The 23,847-nt window shown below is 37.7% G+C and overlaps 1 long non-coding RNA gene across 1 annotated transcript; it reads left to right on the forward strand.

The window, feature by feature from the left end:
* Nucleotides 1-397: 397 nt before the first annotated feature.
* LOC134736501 (uncharacterized) lies at nt 398-21,015 on the forward strand. Its single transcript, XR_010120559.1, has 3 exons — nt 398-468; nt 962-1,079; nt 20,979-21,015. It is a non-coding gene; the product is annotated as an uncharacterized lncRNA (long non-coding RNA).
* Nucleotides 21,016-23,847: the final 2,832 nt, after the last annotated feature.

A 23,847-nucleotide genomic window follows, 5' to 3' on the forward strand; every position in this document is an offset into this window, starting at 1 on the left:
GGACAATATTTTAAATATCCAAATCTGCGAAGGCTCTTGTAAACACACACGCGCACCCGCATACACACACACACACAGATGACTTTGCTAGTTTATATCAGTAAAACTCTAACGACATTGTTTTCTTTCAGAATAGATTTTTGTGGATTCTTCAACAAAAAGGTTGGAATACAATATTAGAAAAAATAAATTTGTCAAATGAGTGCATTTTCCAGAGATTCTAAATTCCATGTGTTATTTTGGGTGACTAAGTATATTTGACACTTTTCTGGTTTGGGTAATGCAAACCTTCTCAACTCTAAAGTAAGTTGTGTTGCCAAAAAAAAAAAAAAAGTTTAATTTAAAGTCTTTCAGAAACAGGAATGCTAACATACATCGTTATGTCTTACCTCCTAACTGTGTTCCCTTAAGACCATGTTGAAATTTTCCATTCCTCAAGGATTTGAGATCTACAAAGCCAGAGACTTTGTAAGTTCTTTATTATCTTGTTTCCCTTGTTTAATAGCACTAGTGGGAGATGTTAAACTGAAATGGGCATCATGGCTTCAATGCAGAGGCAATGTTTCCAGGAAAGAAAGGCTAGATCATCAAATCTCTTGGGATATTTGGTGTATTTACCATAAACATACAGCCATGCCATAGTGTTAATCAGTATGACCTGATCTACAGAGATCTATGATTATGATTAATTGGTTATGACATTGTTAGGAATCAAATAATGGGTAATCTAATTCAAATTTGATTTGTATGAGAAAAGGGGAAATCTGGTAAACAGAGGCCTGACCTGAGTTACCACAATGGAGAGCAGAGAGTACTGCTCTCTGACTGTGTTCTAAAACTAGACTCATAGCACATTGAATGAAAGAGCTCTGAACCCTGGGGTCCAGAAATAACACCAAAAGTGCACACTGTGAATATTTCTCCTATTTTTTCTCAAAGGTAACTGCATTTATTTACTTAGGTAACTGCACTGGGGAAAAGAATATATCCAAAACTTTTGGATTGCTCGACATTAGATGCTAACTCTGAGCTAATACTAATTTCCAGGGACCCAGAACAAACTTATCAATGGATTTCAGGTAAATTAATTTTTTTTAATTCTAAAATAGACCTAGTAGACTCTGAGACCATCTTATGGTTATTCCTCTGAGTGTGTAGATATATGCAAAAAATGGCATAAGTTTTTAGTGGCCATCTAAGCTATGGAATAAATGTTATTATGGTTTTAAAAAAGGGTAAAAGAAGCTCTGGGTCAGATAATTGAAAGGACTCACTAGGCTCTGGTGATGTTTACTCAGAAAGATTTTCTATAAGCAAAGGCTACACAGAATCAGGGACAAGAAAGTACAAGGCAACTTCAGGTTGGTCCTGAACATTCAGGTACAACTTCTTTGGTCCTCCCGCTGTCGCGCAGAATGCCCTTCATCTTCACAGCAAAAGTTTACCAAGGGATCTTTTATATTCCACTGGTCACGTAGCCAAAACCTGGTCTACGTATCAGGTAATACAGGTGAAGATTACCAACCTGTATTTTTTAAAAAACGATGCAGACAAGCTCATACAGAGTGCATTCAAGGGAGCTTCAGGATATAAATAGCATGTTATAAATCACTAGCTAGTGCATTTCATTTCTGTCTTGGCTAAAAGAGAGTACTGTGACTTCAACCATCTTTGGAGATAAACATAAAGCTACCACAGGCCAACTGCAAGCTAACCCCACACTTTCCTACCAAAATAGTAAATCAAAAGTAATAATTTCCAGGGGAATTTCAGACTTCAATATTTTAGGGGTGATCATTCCTAGCATATTCTTATTTTATCTCTGAGTTAGCTGAACAAAATACATGTATCTTGAAAAGGAATATGTTAATCTGATGGTAACTTTAAATGTGCTACTGTTCCTGATACAGCCTTTTTTCCTAGAGCAACGTGATACACAGCATATACTGTTTCTCCCCTACATTTTGATAAATAGAAAAAAAAGAAGTAATTTGCTTTTATGTAGCAGGGATAGCAGTATACTTTTGTTTTCCAACTTTGTAACCCATCAACCCTGCCTCTTTGTTGCAATTTAACCCACAGGGACCTTAATTATCTTACCCTATTATGCAATAACATGCAGCATCATTGTACTGATAGGTATTCTAAAAGACTTGGAAAGCAGGAAATAGCAGGCACCCTACATGCCTTGGTACTATCAATACATGCCAAAATAAATGATATAAATCTTATGAAAACACAGGAGTCTTTCATCTTAGTGAAGGTTTTTGTTTTTTTTGCTTTGTTTTGTTTCACTGTTTGTTTTTGTTTTTGTTTTTGTTTGGTTGGGGAGGAGTGTTACATGGAGGGATACTCCAAAATAAAGTATAATTTGTTGAAATTTGCACAACCAGGCAAAATGCTTATTTGCCTATCATTTGGATTTCGGAATCTGATATGAATTAGCTTCTCATAACTTCTGCATTTGCACCCTACCATGAGAATTACTGCAGTTCTTATTTTCTAGCTCCAGGATCTGCCTTGATATCTACCCTTCTCAAGTCTGGCTTTCCAGCTTCGCAATGATTTTGTGAGCCCCTGATATTATTTCAATGAATTAATTTTTCTAAAGGTAGACAGAGTTGATTTTTATTATTTACAACAAAAGAATACTAATGTATACAATAATTTAGAAAGCATTAGATGATACAAATCAGATAAAATTATTTAATTAAAAAACACAAATTAGTAGGTGTTAATTACAGATAATATCAGTTACACAGAACTTTCCAGAATATTACACTTTTTCTAAAGAAGCAGTTGAAGCTCTCAGATTCATTTGATAAATTGCATTAAAGAGTCTACATAACAATTACATTAATTTTTCTATTGTTACATAGAGATTTTATAAAATTGGTTTAAGAAATTAAGGCCTAAATATTTTATTTATACAGTATCAAATGATGATGTGTTGTTGACCTGGCTGAAAAAATTGTAAAATATTTTATGAGTTTCAAGCATTTTCCATTTGTATAATAAGTCAGGTAGAGAAGTCAATATTTATTGATCTTACATAAACAGTGCACTGCACTAGGTTTTCTAACGTAAAACAAACAAAAAAACACATTTGCTTATTGATGCTTGCAAGTAATAACTTTTTACTGAATTTAGAGTTGAAAGCCTTTTTATAGATTTCACCTACATATATAACTCTCTTGTAATTGTCATAAGTGTTTTGCCTTTAAAAGAATCTACAAAAATAACTTTTAAGATCTAATCAAGGAGAATCAGCAAATAGTTTTTAAATTATACATTCCCAAAGTGTCCCTTTGGTAGGATTTTGTAAAATGAAATGGGACTGGCAAAGGAGAAGCAGCACACTGAGGCCATATAGTCCTCAGGCAGCAATTTTGGAAAGGAGCACATTTGAAAGTCAAAGGTCTGAGAAATGATTTCCTTAAAACTATCAACATCTGGCTGGGCACAGTAGCTCACGCCTGTAATCCCAGCACTTTTGGAGGCTGAGGCAGGCGGATCACAAGGTCAAGAAATTGAGACCATCCTGGCCAACATGGTGAAATCCCATCTCTACTAAAAATAAGAAAAAATAGCTGGGCTTGGTGGAGTGCACCTGTAGTCCCAGCTACTCAGGAGGCTGAGGCAGGAAGGTCGCTTGAACCCAGGAGGTGGAGGTTGCAGTGAGCTGAGATGGTGCCACTGCACTCTAGCCTGGTGAAAGAGGGAGACTCCGATTCAAAAAAAAAAAAAAAAAAAAAAAAAAAAACAGACAAAAACTATCAACATCCAAAAAGCTCTGGAAAGTCATCAGAAGCTAGCCTGAAAATCTAGGCTACCTCGTATGGCATCTTATGAGCATTTCCTTGTTTTTTTTTTTTTCCTCAATGTATACAAATCATATTGTTTTTAAATCCAAAGTACACAAAGAACCAGCTTCACTTTATAATTTATCTTATAAACATCAGTGGGTATTAAACTTACCAATTTTTTCTTAGCATCTTCATACTTTGGGTCCTGTTTTGGTCCAATTCTGTTGTCTCAGATTGCTAAATCTGCTAATTTTAAAAAATACCACTTGAACATGAATATCCAAATATACTTTATTGTTAATTTTACTCATCTTCATCATTTTGTGCTTCTACGTAATTGATAAAATTACATTGGCAATGTTTTCTATAGGTGGAGACAAATATCTACAAAATAATATGCTTCAATAGTTGTCCAAATATATTTAATCTTAATTATGTGCGTACATTATATCCAGCTACTTATATGTAACAAATGGCATTCTTAGATATTAAGAGACATGTTAATATTTGTCTAATGTAATTAAGAAATGAAGTTTCTCATTTTCCAAGGACAAAAAGGTAACCATGTATATGCAAAGGAAATTCAAAATTTATGAAAAATATATAGAATATAATGATATTTCTTACACATTGTTATAAACAAGATGACAAATGTCACATTTGGTAAAATTCTACTATAACTTTCATTATAGTCTCACAGGGAAACAATTTTTAAACTAAGGTTATAAATAAAAGCTGAATTAGATATAACAGAGAAAAAAATACGGAGTAGCAACCCTAAGTACTGAATTTGAATGTCTAAGTCCATCAGCCCATTCATTATTTCAACCAGCCAGGTACTCTGCTAGGGTGGGAATATAAAGATAAGCCATGTCCTCAATGAATTCACAGCCTGGAAGTTAAGACAGACAGGCAAAAGAGACAACTATTTATTTGCCTCTAATTTCTGTGATCTCTTTGCACCAGGAACAGAGAGAACCAGACTGATGTCTTTGTTTTCTTAATGGCCTAAGTCTTAGACCTAAGTCTCCCACCCCACTCCCCAATCTGTTCCAAATTCTCTCTGCTCCTAATTTCCTATTTAAGACCTTAAACTCACTACCCAGATCTGACTCTTGCTCTTCGGGCACAGATCTCAGACCTTCTTGGCATTCACAACCCATTAGTTACCTGCCTCCAGTCAGTTTGCATAACTACTTAGTCCGGTGGAATCTGGCACAGCACAGACCATCGTGGCTGATGCTCCTCCCTGAATCAGCCCAGTCCCATAGCCACAGTTCCATGTGATAAGCTCTGTACAGATGACATCTCAATTGGTGCCCCAAGGAGGGGCCATCTAGCTTCCCAGGACTGGCTTGAAGTTGAGAGGTAATGGAAGACTTCACAGAGGGAATAATGCTTGTAATGTGATTTTGAGCCTTGAAAAATAAATAGAGATGTGCCAGGTACTGAGGATTGGAATAGAATGACTTGCTTGATACGTGTGAATTCTAGAATGCAAGGGCAGAGAGCTGTGAAACATAATGCCAGCCATGAAACAATGTAGCAACATAAAATTTTGGGCTCCAACCAAGACAATAAAAAACTGAACACATCATAACATATTCATTAGTTTAGTTTGAGATTATAATTGATATTGATTTTATAGAATTAGTTACAGTCAGGACATGGGAGAACTGCGAATGCCCCTCCAGAAGATTAAAATAAAACTTGTTATTTAGAGAAAATAAAATAAAAAAGTCATTAGTCCTATACGGATAAAACTGGTTATAAGAGTATTCTACAAAAAGCCTTGGTCTACCTGACTCCAAAGCTTTTCTCTTAAATCACACTGCCTTTAATTAACTCCTTTCCTTTTATCCCATGCTCACCAAGCAATCACATAGGTATACATTTTTTTCTGCATGTAGAGATTTCTAAGTGGATGAAAAGTATGTTCTAATTAATGACATAAATATTTAGGCTCTCCTCAAAATTATGTTCTCACTGTAAGTTAATGTAATGACATTTGGTTTTTGTATCAGCATATGTGAATTTGGTTTCTTTGGGTTAAAGCCTTTACTACAGTTGATCACCATTCTGTATACTGCAGAGTTTCTGGACCTGCAAAAAGGGGAAACAGGTTGGCTAGAATGGCCCATCCAGAAAAAGACCATCTTCTGAGGGCCAATTTAGTAACTACTGGCTTCTCTTGATGGTAGTTCTATCTTTACTCTCTTAATTACTGTAGTAATTAGAGGGCCATGTGGTTTATTAAAAATTTTTAAGTATTATAGGAACTGTAAGAGAAAATAGAATATTGATGAAACTGCTAGTAACACTCTTAGTTTGTGCTGCCATGACAACCACAGACTTGGTAACTTGTAAATAATAGAAATTTATTTGTTACAGTTCTGAAGGCTGGGAAGTCCAAGATAAAGATGCCAGCAGGTTTGGTGTCTGCTGAGGGCACAGTCTTTTGTTCCAAAATGGTGCCTTATTGTTGCATTCACCTGAGGGAATGAACACTGTGTCCTCACATGTTGAAAGAATGGAAGAAACCACTCCCTCAAGCCCTGTTGTAAGGACCATCATCCCACCATTGAAATGATGACTTGTTCCCTCATGACTTAATCACTTCTTAAAGACCCACCTCTTAATACTATCTCATAGGTGATCAAGTTTCAACATATGAATTTTAGGGGACACATTCAGATCATAGCAATAACCTAACAAATTTATTTCAGTGCTTACTCAATGATTTTGGATATTACAAACCAAAGTGCTAAAAATAATTATACTGGTTCTTTTAACAATTTTAGCAATAATATCTTCATATTGTATTTCTGGACTAATTGGACAGGTGAAGATCTAGTCTCTATTGTAGTGACCATGGAAATGAACTTCACAGACCACTAACTATAGGGAGTGTAATTAGCCAAGAGCCCCAGATACTTTGTTTAGAAATTTGTGGCTTCCATGCCTCCTCTGGGTTGTTTCCAACCAATGACTATGTGCAGCAGGAGTACAGATGCAGACCAATTCCTGAGAGACACTGGACTCCTCTGAGGGCTAAGCTTAGCTTAAGAATTCTCCTAAGCCTTTGCCAAACCTTTAAGCAGTGTAGGGTACTTCCACTTAATCATTTCCTCTTTTTCATTTGGGGTCAAAATTGCATCACAGTCTGATGGCTCTCAGCTTTCTCATCTCCCTCCCTATTTTCTTTCAAATGGGCATTTTTCTCAAATAAAATCTTTGCAGGTGTAGCCCATTTTTGCATCAACTTCTTGAAAGACCATGACCAACACATCTAAAAACTTTCCTAAATTCTCTTCAACATTTATGTCATATTATACAAGGTCAGAATTCCAAATGGTAGAGCCTAGTCCTCCTGGGGTCAGAACATTGAAAGATATATCCTTTTATCCACCAAAAAATTACCCAGAATAGGCAGAAGAGGCTTTAAAAGACCAGGTGGATATAATTTCCTGCCCAGTGGAGGTCAATTTATTTCAGTGCTTACTCAGTGATTTATGAACTACATGATTGTATTGGCAGGAATGGAGATGGCACATGAATAAGCACAGTAACAAGAATTTGCCCTCACCAGGATGACGTGGCCTTTGCCATTGCTGAGAACCCATTTTGCATGCAATGGTGACCAACCCCAGATTCCTGATAGGATGCTACTTCCTGGGAGGGCCAACAGACTAACTAGTAGTAAATTGGTTATATTATATCCCCTCTGTGACAGAGAAGGCAGTGTTTTGCCGTAACTAGAATAGATATGTATTCTGCATATGGATTTACCTTCTCTATTGGATATGCTACTGAAAGCCACATCATAAATGGACTTATAAATGTCTTATTTATGGCCACAACACAAATGGCATTTAGAGGAAGGAGTAAGGGGGTTTGTTGATGTTCATGCATTTTTTGCTTTTACACATCACCTATTATCCAGAAACACGTGATGTTACAGAAGGAAACAAATGAAGACTCGGAGCTCCAGCTGCCGCACGCTAGCTTCTAAGTTTAGGATGTAGTCCTATAAGATGCAATATGTACTCTGAACTAGAAATCAGTGTATTGTGCTGTTTCCCATAGCCAGGATACTTGAATTCCAGAACCAAAAGGTAGAACAGAGAGTGGCACTGCTTGATATTATACCTAATATTTGGTTTGCAGAAATTCTCAGCAACACACTCTGGAATGTGCTGAGTTCTTAGTACCAAAGGGAGAAGTGATTTTACAAAGGGTCACAACTTTGCTTCCATTGAGTTGGATGCTGAGTCTGCCACCTGATATCTTGAGCTCCTCAAAGAGGTTGTGGTATTAGATAAGATGATTGATCTGAACCATCAAGAGAAAAGGGGAATTATTGATGAAATCCAAGGGGTTCCTGGAGTGCCTTATAGAACTTCTATAGCTAATGGTTAAAATTATTAGAAGACCACAACGATCTCATATGATTTGGAACACCAAGGGCTTCTATCCATTTGGAATTAATGTTCAAGTTATTCCATCAGATAAAGAACTTTGACCAGCTCAAAAAAATAAAAGTGAACATATAGTGGAGAAGGAAGATTGCTGCATACTTAAGATGCATGACAAGTTGTAGAAAAAAGCTTGCACCACCTATCCAGAATATTGAGCTGAGATCATACCAGAACTTGAGAAAGAATGGACATTACTGAGCAATCTTGCATGCGGATATAACTGCAGTAACAAATGAGATTTTTTTAGTTGACCCCTTTTGAGAATGGAATGGTCATGGTTTTGGTTTGGTAAAGAATATTTAAATAAGGGAATTATGGTGTATGTTGATGTTGGGCAGCCAGAGGGGTAGATCATAGTGGGAATTTGGCATTCTTTTTGGTTACACAGCATCTGTACCTTCTGCCTATGTTTGGGAAATCTTGTACCCTATGAAGAGTCCACTTTCATTTACAGAAGCTCAATATGCCAAAAAGTTACTTTCCCAGACTTTGTTGCAATGAGGTCATGGATACGTTGACAGTTTCAGCCAATTAGGCACGTTTGCCCCAGCATCTGAACCAGAAAGGAGTCATGCAAAGACATAATGATTATGCAGAACTGGCAAGGCTCAGAGCAGTGGTAGCCCCCACACCCAGTTTTCAGAGGCAGCACTCTATAGAGCTAAGGGCCAAGAATAATGGAGTTGGAAGTCCAAGGTGAAGTTGAGTCCCCAGCACACCAGAGTGTTCACAGGACCAGCTATGAGGCATGATGTTGGACATCGTTGTAGGCTTCAAGTTTGTTCTCCAGCTGTGATTATTCTGTGAAAGATCCAATATGATTCTAATGAAATTATATCTGCTTATATTAGCCAGAGTTGGTTTCTGCTCTTTGCAAATAAGACCCTGATTAATACTGTGCCTCTTCCGAATGGGTGATTTGACAGACTTAGGGGAGAAGTGCTCTTACTACCTGCATTGAATGCATTTCTCTGGAAGACATCCAAAGCCAGCACCAATCTGCCAGCTGCCTGTACAGTTTGGGCACTTTGTTTTAGGTCTGAGCAGGAGTAGCCCTGTCTCTGTTTTGGGAAGCTACCTGCCATGCAGCATGTATCCAGTTCTGCTGTATTGTTTCAGTTTTCCCAGATAATAAATGACAGAGCTGGGATTTATTCAGGTGTTCTAACTCCAAAGTCCTTGCTCCTGATCACCATGCATACCGACTTTGAGCAGTGATGTCTCACAGATGGGAATGATTCCTCTGAAGGTGAGTGGTCTCTTCGCGACTCTTCCAGATCACATCGTTAATACAGTCTCCATATCATCTGATTGGCTACCACCTACTGACAATTGCAATCAATTTGATTATCAAGCTGTATACATTATTGACATTTCTAATATCATCTGCCCAAACCGCCCTGCACCTTTCACATCATTAATGTGCTGCTCAAATCTTTGCACTTGCCCTTCATCGTTGTATCTTTCACTAACTTACTTCCTCCCTCCAGAAAGAACAGCATGGTCTCAGCACCCTGTTCAGCCTGGTTCCCACCCCTGGAATCACTGCTGCTCCCCTTCCTGCCTTCCAAAACTCCTGATGTGCTTCTCTCATTGCTTAAGTTGGCTCTTTGCCAATCCCAACAAGATGAATAACATCGTATTTTATAGTTTGACTAGAAACTGCTTTTGAAGTGGTGGGAGTTTTCGTGAAAAGAACAGACCCTTAGATGTGCAGAAGCATATGTGACTAGGTTGTTTTAACTGAGTAAGAGCTTACCACGGCCAAAATGGACTTACTTTATCCACTTAATTTTGCACAGTATTGATAGCAGGAGGCATAGTTTTGTTTAAGCAGAATCTTGCTCAGTTGATGATTACTACTGGTTTCTGATCAGAAGACAAAACAATGGGTGTCTCACTTGAAATACATAATAAGCCTCGAAAATTCTCCAAATCATCTCTCCTTTTTTTACAACATGCAGAATGAGAGATGAGAGAGAGAGAGCAGTATCGTTGAAGATTAAACTACCATTGTCAGCGTTCTTAATAGATACAGCTCATCACACAAATCATTAAACACATAGATTCCAGAAGAGCACATCTGTGTACTGCTTCAGCAACATACTGAAGGGAGAATAAAATATTTTCAAGAAAGTTGACACCCAAAATGTTTATTTCAGTGTTTCCGTTTTTCTCTTCATTACTTTCTGTTTCAGAGAGAATAAGTTGAAAATTGTGATAGAAAATTGCAGATGTTTTCCAATAGCTTATTCTCCTAAAATATTGATAGAGTTTATAATGAAAATATTTTCCCTATTAGTGCCACCAAAACTAGCCAAGCAGATGATTATTTAATAAGTCAAAAGCCACACATATAGTCAGTTCACAGAAGCTACAGGTGCCAAAAAGGGTACAGGAGGGCTTGAGAAGGGGAAAGGAAGAAGTTTTTAAATGAAACTGAGAGCTGTAAAAATCAACCATTATAGGCAAGACCAAACATCTATAAAAATAGCCCATTGTATGAAACAGCTTGTAAAAGCATTGCCCCTGAGACTGAGGACTTGTGGCTATAAAGATCTAGATGTATTTTTAGAAAATTGTGCCTATAATAGATTCCACTGCAATATATGTTGCCTAGGAGAGATAATGTCATGATTGCTAAAAACAGCAGAAGGCAGAAGGTGAGAAAGACCAAGTGCCCTCCAGCAGTGTCCAGAGACGCTAGGGCTGACTCCAAAGGTCAATTCTAGTCATGTAGCCAGACACATCACTAGAGTAATGCAATTCTATAGGTGGCCAAAGCATGGTAGACATGTCTTTTAAGGATATCTGACTCCTTTCTAATTCTGTGCTTGCCAGTAGACTTTCTGACTGACAATTTGCTTTATGCATTGAAAAAGGAAGTTCTGTCCTGAGTTAAGGGATTAGGACTTGTTGCCTTGTCAAATACAGATTTGAACATAAACTGGCAATCTAGTGTGTAAACACTAGTCTTTAGAATGTTGATCATTGTAAATCAGTTTCTACTTTCTAATTACTTCTTGATGAACTAGTAAATATTTGTCGTTGCATCAGCAAAGCTGTAAGCTAGACACTGAGCTAGTGTTCCTACCCAATACTGGGATAAAGAATTGAATTATGAAATTCCCATGTGAAAATTCCATAAAACTCTACAGAACAGCCTACTTCAGTATCTGTTGTAATGAGTATTACAGTCAATTAATTTGTTTATTTTTCCGGCTTGAAAAGACATGTGTAATTTAAATGAAGTTGAAATTTTGTGACTTGAATCTGCAAAATTCACAAAATGACAAACTGGTACAAACATGTGAAGACTCTGATCCTCATGTAAATATGTATTGTAAATTTAGGAATATAATTATCACTGAAGAAATAAAAATTTTACAAGTCCTATGCTTTTTCTTCACAAACCTTTTACAATAAGAAGGGATACGTAATTATGAATTTTAATTCAGACCTCAATCTTCCAAGTACTGATTTTTACATATTGCTAGTCACATTAGCAAATTGATCTTTAGAACAAGGTTTTGATCAATTTTATTTTTCGATTTTCAGATGGGAATCTCATAATTCAGTTCTTTATCCCAAGTAAAATTGTAAGGCATAAGCAATTTTTCCCAATATTCCTTTATTTTTATCTAACAATATTAGTTATGCTATTATGTGCCACTTCTACCTGTTTAAATACAGTGCTAAACAAAACACTCAGATTAATGGGCCTTTTGAATATTAAACTCTATTGAGGGGAATGGGAGATGGACAGTAAGTAAAAAAGATGATTTCGAGGCTATGAACCAAATAAAACAAGGTGACACAATTAGAGTGATGTGTGTGTGTGTGTATGCATGCATGTGCACACTCATATGTGTGTTTGGGGATGTCTCTTTAGATTGAACAGAGAATGCCACCATGTGAAGTGATATTTGAACTGGAACCTGAGTGAATGATGGAATGGAGAAGTCAGGTACAGATCTGTGGGGATAGCATCACAGGTAGGTGGGATAGGACAGGCAAACCTCCAGAGGTGGGAGCAGAATTGGTGCATCGGCTGTGGTAGCTTTCCATGATGTCGTCATTCCAGTGTTCACATCTTTAGAAGACCTCATCCCACTGAATGTAGGTGATATCTGTGACTTACTCTAGCCAATCTATATAACATAACAAAAATGATGGATGTCACTCCTGTAATCATTTTATGTGATGATCCATCTTGCTATCAGACTTACTCTACTCTCTCTATCCCTCTGCTGTCAGCTTTGAAAAAGTAAGCTTCCATGACTCCTACAGCCACAAGAAACTGAGTGCTTCCAAAATCACACCAGTGGGAAACAACACTTCCCTAGTTGAACCTTCACATGAGAACCCAGTCCTGGCCAACCCCTTGTTTGCAGCCCTATGAGACACTATGCAGAGCACCCAGCTAAGCTATATATCATACAGAAATGAGGAGATAATAGATATGTGGCTGGAAGTTGTTAAGTTTCTACTAATTTGCTACAGAGCACAGAAAACAAACAAATGCCCCAGGAGCCAAGAAAACACATTTGGTTTGTAGGTAGTGATCCAGTGGGAGAGAAGGTGACGTAGAGGGGTAACTACATAGAACCTTAGGCCATAGTAAGGAAACTGGATTTTATTTTAAGTGTGTTAGAAAGTCATTGGAGATATGTAAGCAGGAGAGACTGGCTTGGATTAAGGTAGTAGGAATGGGGTGTGGTGACAAAGAAGAAGAGTCAGGAAAAAGTTTGAATACAGAGTTCACCAAATCCTAGCTATATGGATTCAGCAACTGGAACTACAGTGATACCTTTACTGAAATGGAGAACTCAAGAGAGGTAAAGCTAGGTGACTCAGGTGAAACAAACGAGAGAGGACAAAATCAGTGTGCTATTTTGACATGTCCAATTTCAGATATCAATTAGATATTCAGGGGGAAAATGTCAAGGAAGCCATTGAATAAACAGATCTGGAACTCAGTATCAGTTATACATACTTGGAAGTAGTTGGAATACTGGATGTAGTTAAAAACAGGAACGGGATGAAAATTATCGAGGGAGGAAGTGTTAATGTGCTATATAATTAAAACAATGAAATCAACATAGAAACTTTCTTCTAACAATGAAGATAGAGAATTTTACTTTGCCAATGTTTAAACCAGTAGGCTATTATCACTATGTTCAATAGCATATGTAAAATATAAAATAAATATTTAATAGCAGGGGTGATGTAGATGTAGTAAAACCAAGTTCCACTGCAGCCCCCCTTTTGGCCAGCTCCCACATGGGACATACATTCCCACAGCCCCCTCACCACTGCCTCTTCATTCTACTTGAACCATTGATCTAGCCCCAAGGAACCTACTCTATTGGCTGACCTTCACCCTTTACTGGTTTTAAGTAATCTTTTACCTTCCAGGTTTTCAGACATTAGTAATACCTGTTCAAATAACACTTTTAATTTAGTAGTTAGAAATTATTACTTCCAAAATAAAATTAGTTGATGGAATACACTTAAACTTTATCCTTTGTTTCAGTCTAATCAGGCTGCTATAACAAAATACCGCAAAATGGTGGCTTATAAATAACAAAAAATTATTTCTCATAGTTCTGGAGGCTGAAAAGCCCAGGATCAAAGTGCTGGCAGATTTGTTATCTGCTGAAGGTCCACTTTTCTGTTTCATAGATGACACCTTCTTGCCATGTCCTCATGTGGTAGAAGGGACAAAGGTCTCTCTAAGGCCTCTTTTATAAGGGCACTAATCCCATTCATGAGGGTGCTGCCCTTGTGATCTAATCACCTCCCAAAGTTCACACTTTCTAATTTCATCATTTTGGGAGTTACTATTTCAACATGTGAATTTTGAAGGAACAGAAACATTTAGAGCACAGCACCCTCTCTTATACTTTAGTTGTACTAATGCTAACACATGACAATCAGTTTAGTATTATGGACTATAGTTGAAGAGGCAAATAAGTTGATAATAATAAATTAAGATTCTACAAAGGCAGGATTGATTTAGTTAAAGGATACAAACCGATAACCCTCACTGAGTTTTTACCGCAGGATTTCTCACTTCTCAAGAGTAACTCTTATCTTTCTTTCATGAGCATGAAAAACCTAGATCTTATGAGTGCCTCAGGCAAGTGAATTTGAAGGTCTTCTTTGGATTGAATGAAAGATAATAATCGAAATCTAGGTCAAGATATTATTTATTCTATAGAGAATTGTTTAAGCTAATGTTTTAAATGTAAGTCAGAACACATTTTAATATATGATTCATACAATGCTGATCAAATATTCTTAATGACTGCACACGTTATAATCTTATTCTGACTATTTAACTTTGAGAAATGTCCTAACATCAAGTAGTATAGCCATTAAATTATCATTACAAAGATATCAAAATTCCTTCATTGTATCTAACTGTTCCTCAAGACACATATATGAGCTATGTGTCTGAAAGCTTTAGAAACTTCAACATACCTTTTCAGAAAGAAAATGAAAACAAAGGGTTTATGGTAGATACACTGAAACAGAATGCGAAAAAAAGGTGAAGAAAAAGGATCTAGTTTGAGACATAACAAGGAAAGTTTCCCCTCAGAGAACCAGAATTAAGTCACTGATAGTTATTATTAGCAATAGCACAGGTTAAAATTTTTAATAATTATTTAAAAATATTAGAAGTGAAAAAATGATAAACAGCAAAATATTAGAAAATGGTGAACAATTAATAGGGAATAAAGATAATTATCCATCATGAATACTTTTCCTAGGAGAAAATAAACTATAATGCATATGATTTACATTTCAACAAAATCACTCTAGCTTGTATTAGATAACAAGTAAATATTTGGTATTTAAGAGTATGTAAATATACTACATTAAAGGTTTACTTTAAAAGTTTCTTCGTCTTATAATTTCATTCATACAGTTGGTTATGAGCACAGGTTATATATAAAGAAACATGCATCCTACCATCTGTGAATTTAGGATAAAGTCAAAGTGAGTCCCAGCTCTCTGCTGAAAATAATGAAAACAGAACAAAATTGCATTCTCTTCCTACAGACTCCACATAGCAACAGGACTATTTGGAAAAATATTATAATAAGGTGTTAGGTAGAAATAGCATATTTGAGTGATGTTAAAATAAGTTAGAGTTATATCAGAACAAATGTTTGAGTTATGTTAGAATAAGAGTTAGCACTGCATACCCTAAAGTCTAGAGAGGAGGTTGGGTGTGATAGCCAGGTCCCTGAACTGTGGGGATTAGGAGTTATTCACAATGAAATTGTACTTCCAGTAATGAGGATGGAAGAAAAGGCCACTTCTGATTATAACTTAAAAACTAAGGAGAGTAAAGCATGAGAAGAGCAACTGACTGGAGTTCTGTAAGGAAAGGTGGATCATGTGAGGGAGCATGGGATTATTGAGAGCAAGTCAGATTTCTGGCTCCGTTTTATGACCAAAAACTGCATTTACCTTCCAACCAGCTTCCTTATAAAATGATGACTAATGGCCACAAGGAGGCTAGACAGGTGTCAGAAATCTCATTTGCAAATGAATTTCCATAATTGTCAGTGGCTCAATAGTACCAGGGAAATTTTCTAGGCAAATGGAGAACATCTAATCCAAATTATAGTAGAGGAAATCAAGGTCCAAAAAGATGATGATAGAGTTTGGCTGTATCCCCACTCAAACCTCACCTTGAATTGTACTCCCATAATTCCCATGTGTTGTTGGAGGGACCCAGTGGGAAATAATTTGAATCATGAGGGCAGTTTCCCCCATACTGTTCTTATGGTAGTGAATAAGTCTCATGAGACCTGATGATTTGATCAAGGGTATCTGCTTTTGCATCTTCCTCATTTTCTCTTGCTGCTGCCATGTAAGAAATGCCTTTCACCTCCCGCCATGATTTTGAGGCCTCCCCAGCCATGTTCAACTGTAAATCCAATTAAAGCTCTTTTTCTTCCCAGTCTCAGGTATGTCTTTATCAGCAGCACAAAAACAGACTAATATAGTAAATTGTTACCAGTAGAGTGGGTTGTTGCTGAGAAGATACCCGAAAATGTGGAAGCAACTTTGGAACTGGGTAACAGGCAGAGGTTGGAACAGTTTGGAGGGTGGCTCAGAAGACAGGAAAATGTGGGAAAGTTTGGAACTTCCTAGAGACTCGTTGAGTGGCTTTGCCCAAAATGCTGATAGTGATATGGACAATAAGGTCCAGGCTGAGGTAGTCTCAGATAGAGATGAGGAACTTGTCAGGAACTAGAGCAAAGGTGACTCTTTTTATGTTTTAGCAAAGACACTGGCAGCATTTTGCCCCTGCCCTAGAGATCTGTGGAACTTTGAACTTGAGAGAGATAATTTAGAGTATCTGGCAGAAGAAATTTCTAAGCAGCAAAGCATTCAAGAGGTGAATTGGGTACTGTTAAATGCATTCAGTTTTACAAGGGAAACAGCACAAAAGTTTGAGAAATCTGCAGCCTGACAATGCAACAGAAAAGAAAATCTCATTTTCTGAGGAGAATTTCAAACCCGCAGCAGAAATTTGCATAAGTAATGAGAAGCCAAATGTTAATCCCCAAGACAACAGGGAAAATGTCTCCAGGGCATGTCAGAGGTCTTCATAGCAGCCCCTTTTGTCACAGGCCCAGGGACCTAGAAGGAAAAAGTGGTTTTGTGGGCTGGGCATGGGGTCCCTGAGCTGTGTGCAGCCTAGCAACTTGGTTCCTGGCATCCCAGCCACTCCAGCCATGGCTTAGAGGGGCAAATGTAGAACTTGGGCCGTGGCTTCAGATGATGCAAGCCCCAAGCCTTATCAGATTCCATGTAGAGTTGAGCCTGCCAGTGCACAGAAGTCAAGAATTGAGATTTGGGAACCTCTGCCTAGATTTCAGAAGATGTATGGAAACACCTGTATGCCCAGGCAGAAGTTTGCTGCAGGGGTGCAGCTCTCATGGAGAACCTCTGCTAGGGCCCTGCAGAAGAGAAATGTGAGGTTGGAGCCCACACACAGAGTCCCTACTGGGGCACCACCTAGTGCAGCTGTGAGAAGAGGGCCACCATCCTCCAGACCCCAGAATAGTAGATCCACCTACAGCTTGTACTGTGCACCTGGAAAAGCCACAGACACTCAACACCAGCCTGTGAAAGCAGCTGGGAGGGAGACTCTACCCTGCAAAACCACAGGGGTGGAGCTGCCCAAGACCATGGGAACGCACTTTTGCATTGGCATGACCTGGATGTGAGACCAGGAGTCAAAACAGATCATTTTGGAGCTTTGAAATTTGACTTCCCCACTGGATTTTGGACTTGCATGGACCCTATAACCCCTTTGTTTTGGCCAGTTTCTCCCATTTGGAACAGCTGTATTTACCCAATACCTGTACCCCCATTGTATCTAGGAAGTCACTAGCTTGCTTTTGATTTTACAGGCTCATAGGCAGAAGGGACTTGCCTTGTCTCAGATGAGGCTTTGAACTGTGGACTTTATGCTTAAATGAGTTAAGACTTTGGGGAACTGTTGGGAAGGCATGATTGGTTTTGAAATCTGAGGACATGAGATTTGGAGGAGCCAGGGGTGGAATAATATGGTTTGGCTTTGTGAACCTACCCAAATCTCACCTTGAATTGTACTTCCATAATTCCCACATGTTGTGGGAGGGACCCCATGGGAGAGACCCAGTGGGAGATACTTTGAATCATGGGGGCAGTATTCCCCATACTGTTCTCATGGTAGTGAATAAGTCTCATGAGATCTGATGGTTTTAGCAGGGATTTCTGCTTTTGCATCTTCCTCATTTTCTCTTGCCACTGCCATATAAGAAGTGTCTTTCACCTCCTACCATGATTCTGAGGTCTCCCCAGCCATGTGGAACTGTAAGTCCAATTAAACCCCTTTTTCTTCCCAGTCTCAGGTATATCTTTATCATCAGCATGAAAACAGACTAATACAGATAAAATAATTATCCAGAAATAGCAAGAAGCAGAAGAATGCAGGCCAGCTTAGTCTTGCAAAGGCAGGGCTCTCTCCAAAACACTACAAAAAGGACAATATCTTATCTCCTCTTCAGAGACAAGATAGATCACTGAAATTTACAAATAAGCCCCAAACTGCTTTTTCAGCCAATATGTCCAACTTTCCCCCAAGCTAAATCACAGTAAATCAGAGAGAAATAATATTACATAATTGATTTGAGTTTCATCTACTTTTATTTCCTCTTTTATTTCTTGTAAAGTTGCTAATGAGCAGTAAAATGGCCAAAAATCAGAAAAGAAGAGAAAGCAAAGGATGTAGAAAACCCACAAAATGACTAATCAGCCCCAATGTAACTGAGTATTAACACTAACATATTTATCTGGTGCAGATCAAAAGCTTTCATCATGTTCTAGAATCTCAAAGAACTCAAGTAAATCAGGACCTAGTAGAATAATTTCTCTGGAATATAATGACTTGCCAGTCTCTCCCAGACTGTACTGAAGCTTTATTTTCTGAAACTTAGGTACTATTCTCCTTATCATGAAAGACAGAGTTGGAACTGAAAACAAAAATGGTCTTACCCATGAGTTGTTCCCTTACATTATTCCATTTGTCTGTTTTCTACACTTAACAACTACAGACAGCAGAGTATATTTAAGTAGAAGAGAGGAAGGGTGACACATCTTCCTTCCCATCTGTGTGCACATGCATGCACATGCACATACCCACACAGACATACACACACACTCCTGAGGAGTAATCAGTTCCTTCTGCAGTGTTGTCATTCAATTTACACCAATATATACAAATGCCAAAGGGCAAAGAGCCTCAAGAGTATTTTCCTTAGTTTGTTAACTTATCCCCACTGCCTTTTCCAGGCTCACAGCCTCATCCCCGGGATGTTAGAGAGCCTCCTGTGGCCACTGCTGAGTGCTTCTCTGGACTCTCTTTTTCCTAGCTCTGCTCTCCCAATCCTACATGGTCCTAACCCATTGAGCTTTAAAACCATTTTTCTCCTGCCCGTCTAAGTGACTGCCTGCTATTGTGACCCAGCCTCTACCCTGAGTTATCAGTCATTTTATACTCCGCTTGTTTCCCCTGCCAGCAAAGACAAGGAGGGATTTTCTAATTCTCAAGGAATGTGTAGAGGGGCTGAGGAGGAGAAAGAGACTCCCTCAGAGTGTCTGGCCTTAAGGAAGAATATCTGAAAAAATCAGCCCCATTCTTCCTGCAAAGAAGAATCTTCTGATGTCTCTTCTCCTATGTCTGCAAGAGCATCTGTCTCCTTCTTATCTGTTTTAGGTGCAGATTTTAGGAAAGGTGGGCAGAATGTAAGAGTAGAAAATAGGTTATTCCCCAAACAATCTATTTCTGTGTGTTTTTGAGAATTGAAGTTCTCTTTGTTTAAAAAAATCTCTGTAAGTCAATCTATTAAGATAGTGTTATATAACTCAATATCAACTCCATTAGCAGAAATAGAGAAAGTGAATAGATTTAATTTTACTAAGCAGATATAGTCATATTAAATGCCTCATTTAGGACCCTGGGGTACATCAGCATAGGGTCAAAGATCCACTGTGTGTTTCTGACTTTGCACAAAGGCTTCTAAGTGGAAGAGGTGTGATGAGGGATGAGATCTAGTTTGTTTTTACTTGTCTGCCTTGTGCCCTAGCAAGGGCTACAATTTTTAAAGAAAATGGTGGCTTATTTTGTCACACAAAGGCACCTTTTGCTGGTCAAGCCAGTGGGATGCCACCATGCAGAGGGAGTGCCTTTTTTCAAATTGATCTGCCCAGAGCAAAGACTCTCAATAGGATGGCCAGGGCTCTAGCTCAGCATCACTTCTCTGCTCATTTTATGAACATAGAAATAATTTTAACATCTTTAAATGAAGAAATGGCATCAACAGTGATGTTTAAGCTTTCTTTAGTGGTAGAATCATCTCTTTAAGTGAGTTCTGATAAGCTTCATGTCTAAATCAGAGCTACTCTGGTTAAATTCTGCATGGGGTTCTGGCTTTTCCCTCTTCCCCAAAACTATGATTTGTTATGAACTGTAGTTTAATAATTTCTTTCTTCCAAGTTATTTTTTAATAAAGCATCAGATGGTTTAAACTAAATCAAAATAAATTTATAGCAGAGAGTTAGTCAAAGTTTCCTCTCACATGCCCAAAGCATTTACCACTTCCCAAATGTACAAAGTACCTTGGTAATTATTTGTCATTTGTGATTCCCCTCTTCTCCTTATGTTTTTAAAATTTTGCAGAGTCTAAGACTGTAAAAATAGTCACTTTGCTTGCATGAAATGGTGGCACCAAGCTGAGGATCAAAAAATCATTATCTATTTTATGACAAGTTATGAAACAAAGGACATCCTGGGTTCTTTATAATTTTAATACAGGCTCCTTCATTTACCTTGCAGTTTTATGTTTCACAGGGTGACAAAGTACACTTTGTGTGCATGTTTTAGGTGCCATAAGTGCATATCCATGCTGCAGAAAATACATCTTAAGATGACATTCTTAAGATACAGATTATTCTAATTCCTTTCAATTCAGTCAAATTCCTTCTGGTTCTGTGTAGAAAAGTATGGGACTTTAAAAGGAGACTTTATCTATAAAATATTTATTATATTTACCTTCTTAGAATATTCATCTGTTTTAAGCCTTCTATTTTAAAGTTAATATTCTCATTTTTTTTTTCCTTTCAGGTTGTGATGATTAATTTTATGTGTCAACTTGGCTAGGCCATGGCATCCAGATATTTGGTCCAATACCAGTCTAGATATTGCTGTGAAGGTATTTTTTAGATAAGATTAACATTTAAATCAATAGGTCTTTTTAAAAAAGATAATACAGGTTTTTGTTTATTTTTGGTTCTATGGCTAGCAAAGTTATTTTATTTTGTTTTAACCAACAAGAAATTGTATATATTTATATATAATTGTATATGTTTATATAATTGTATATATTTATATATACATATATAATTGTATATATTTATGTATACATATATAATTGTATATATTTATGTATACACATATAATTGTATATATTTATATATATTTATGTATATTGTATATATATAATATGATGTTTTAAATGTAAATTTTTATTTTTTATTTTTGGGAATTTGATTTTTTCCTTTTATTTTTAGATGACACACAATAATTGTACATATTTATGGGATAAAGAGTGATATTTTCATAGGTGTATACTATATGTCATGATTCAAATTAGGGGGATTCATATATCTGTCACCTCAAACAGTTATCATTTGCACTGTGAACATTCAAAATCCTCTTTTAGCTTTTTGAAAACATGTGATAAATTTCAGTTAAGCATATTCACCTTCCAGTGCTGCAGAACCTGAGAACTCACTCCTCCTATCTAGCTGTAATTTTGTATCTGTTGGACAACCTCTTCCCATCCTCCCCGCCCACTATCCTTCGAGCCCCTAATACCCACAATTCTACTGTCTACTTCCATGAACTCGGATTGCTTTTTAGCTCCGACATATGAGTGAGAATAAGTGGTATTCATCTTACTGTGCTTGACATTTCACCACACATACTGTCCTCCAGGCTCATCTGTATTGTCACAAATGACAGGATTTCATTGTTTCTTAAGGGTGAATAGTATTCCATTGTGTATACCACATTTTCTTTATCCATTATTCTGTCAATGGACACTTAGGTTGATTCCATGTCTTAGCTATTGTGAATAATGCTGCAATAAATATGGGGGTGAATGTATCCTTGTGATATACTGTAAATCATTAGGCTGAGTAAAGCAGGTAACCTCATCCTGTCAGTTGAAGGCATATATGACACACAGTATAGGAAAAAAGACAAACTGGTTTCTCCTACTATATGCTCAACACCACACTTCTTGTTACCAAAATGTGTGGGCTTTTATATCCCCAACAAGCAATTCTCCAGCAGACACCAACCAGGTGTCCTATAATTCAAGTCAATTCTGATACTATTGACCTGCGGTTAGAGACAGATCCCATAGGTTAAGTGCTCAGTCCCATAAAACTTCCCCCAACTTCAGATACCAGTCATAAATCCAGTCCTCTGGAGCTTCTGATCAACTGGCTGTAAGTTGGGGTTTCCAGGGCCCCACCTCAGGTTTGATCTTTTGCTGCAATGACTCACAGAACTCCAGAAAAACACTTTACTTATGTTTCCCAGTTTATTCTAAAGCATGCAGAGCCAGATGGAAGAGATGCAAAGGGCAAGGAATGTGGGAAGGGGTGCAAAGGCTCCATGCCCTCTCTGGGTACACCACCCTCCAGGAACCTCCAGGTGTTCAGCAACCTGGAAGAAAGCTCTTCAAACCCCATAGGTTAGGGAGTTTTATGAAGGCTTCATTATGGAGGCATGATAGATTATTAACTCAATCTCCAGACCTTCTCCCCTTCCTGAAGGATAAGGGTGAGGGTTAGGGCTAAAAGTTCCAAGCTTATAATCATGGCTTAGTCTTTCCGGTGACCAACCCCCATCCAAGAGTCCACCAAGAGTCACCTAATTAGAACAAAAGACACTCCTGTGTCCCAGAAAATTCCAACGGATTAGGAACTCTGTGTCAGGAACCAGGATCAAAGACCAAATATTAGAACTATTAGAACAAAAGATTCTCTTAGCAACCCTATTGCTCAGGAAACGACAATGGTTTTAGGAGCTTTGTGTCAGGAACCAAGGATGAAGACCAAAATCTATATTTCTTATTAATCACAGTGTCACACACACACGCACACAAACACACATATTCACTCATTCTCTGCATTCTGTTTCCCTGGAGAGTGTTGACTAATATACAGGTTCTCATTCTGGCCTGGCACACACTCTTACTTACCCTTGCTTTCACGGAGAAGACCACTAACATTCCAGTGGAGGCCATGTCAACATTTCTTTTAAGTTGTATAAATATAAGCATCTCTTATTAATTGCTGTTGATTAGCCAACAGGCAAATACTTAATTAAACATTGAGAGATAATGAAATTGCACATGAATTATCTATCTAAGAGCACATAGGTCCGTACATTTCATTAAGATGGTTTAACAAATAATCATGTCTCTTACAGCCAGTCCTTGTTTGAGCAGATAGATTGTTTTAAAAAAAGAAAAAAGTTCCCTAGAGGGAGGGTGTTGTTTTTGTTAAAGTCATATGTTTGTTGATTTGTATTTACTTTGCTATTCATCCATGTTCTTTTAGAAGCACTGTTGATCTCACCATAGATAAATATTTTGTTTGCTATTTTTGAATATGCATACTCAAGGGGAGTTACTGACCAGTTTGAATGACAATGAAGCCTTTACAAAGAAAAGATTTAGCTAGTGGGTGAGCAAAATTCAGTTCTCCTCTGTTTATCATACGTCCTTCTATTTCATAGGGCTTTTCTTGGTGCTGTTGTCTGTGGATTTACAAGGGGCAAAAAGGGTGGCTTGCATTTTTGAGTGTTTACTTAAGACACAGACTTTAATTTGGTTATGGGCTGGGCGTGATGGCTCACACCTGTAATCCCAGCACTTTGGGAGGCCGAGGCGGGTGGATCACCTAAGGTCAGGAGTTCG

The sequence above is a fragment of the Symphalangus syndactylus genome, chromosome 4, assembly GCF_028878055.3.
Source record: "Symphalangus syndactylus isolate Jambi chromosome 4, NHGRI_mSymSyn1-v2.1_pri, whole genome shotgun sequence".
NCBI lineage: Eukaryota > Metazoa > Chordata > Mammalia > Primates > Hylobatidae > Symphalangus > Symphalangus syndactylus.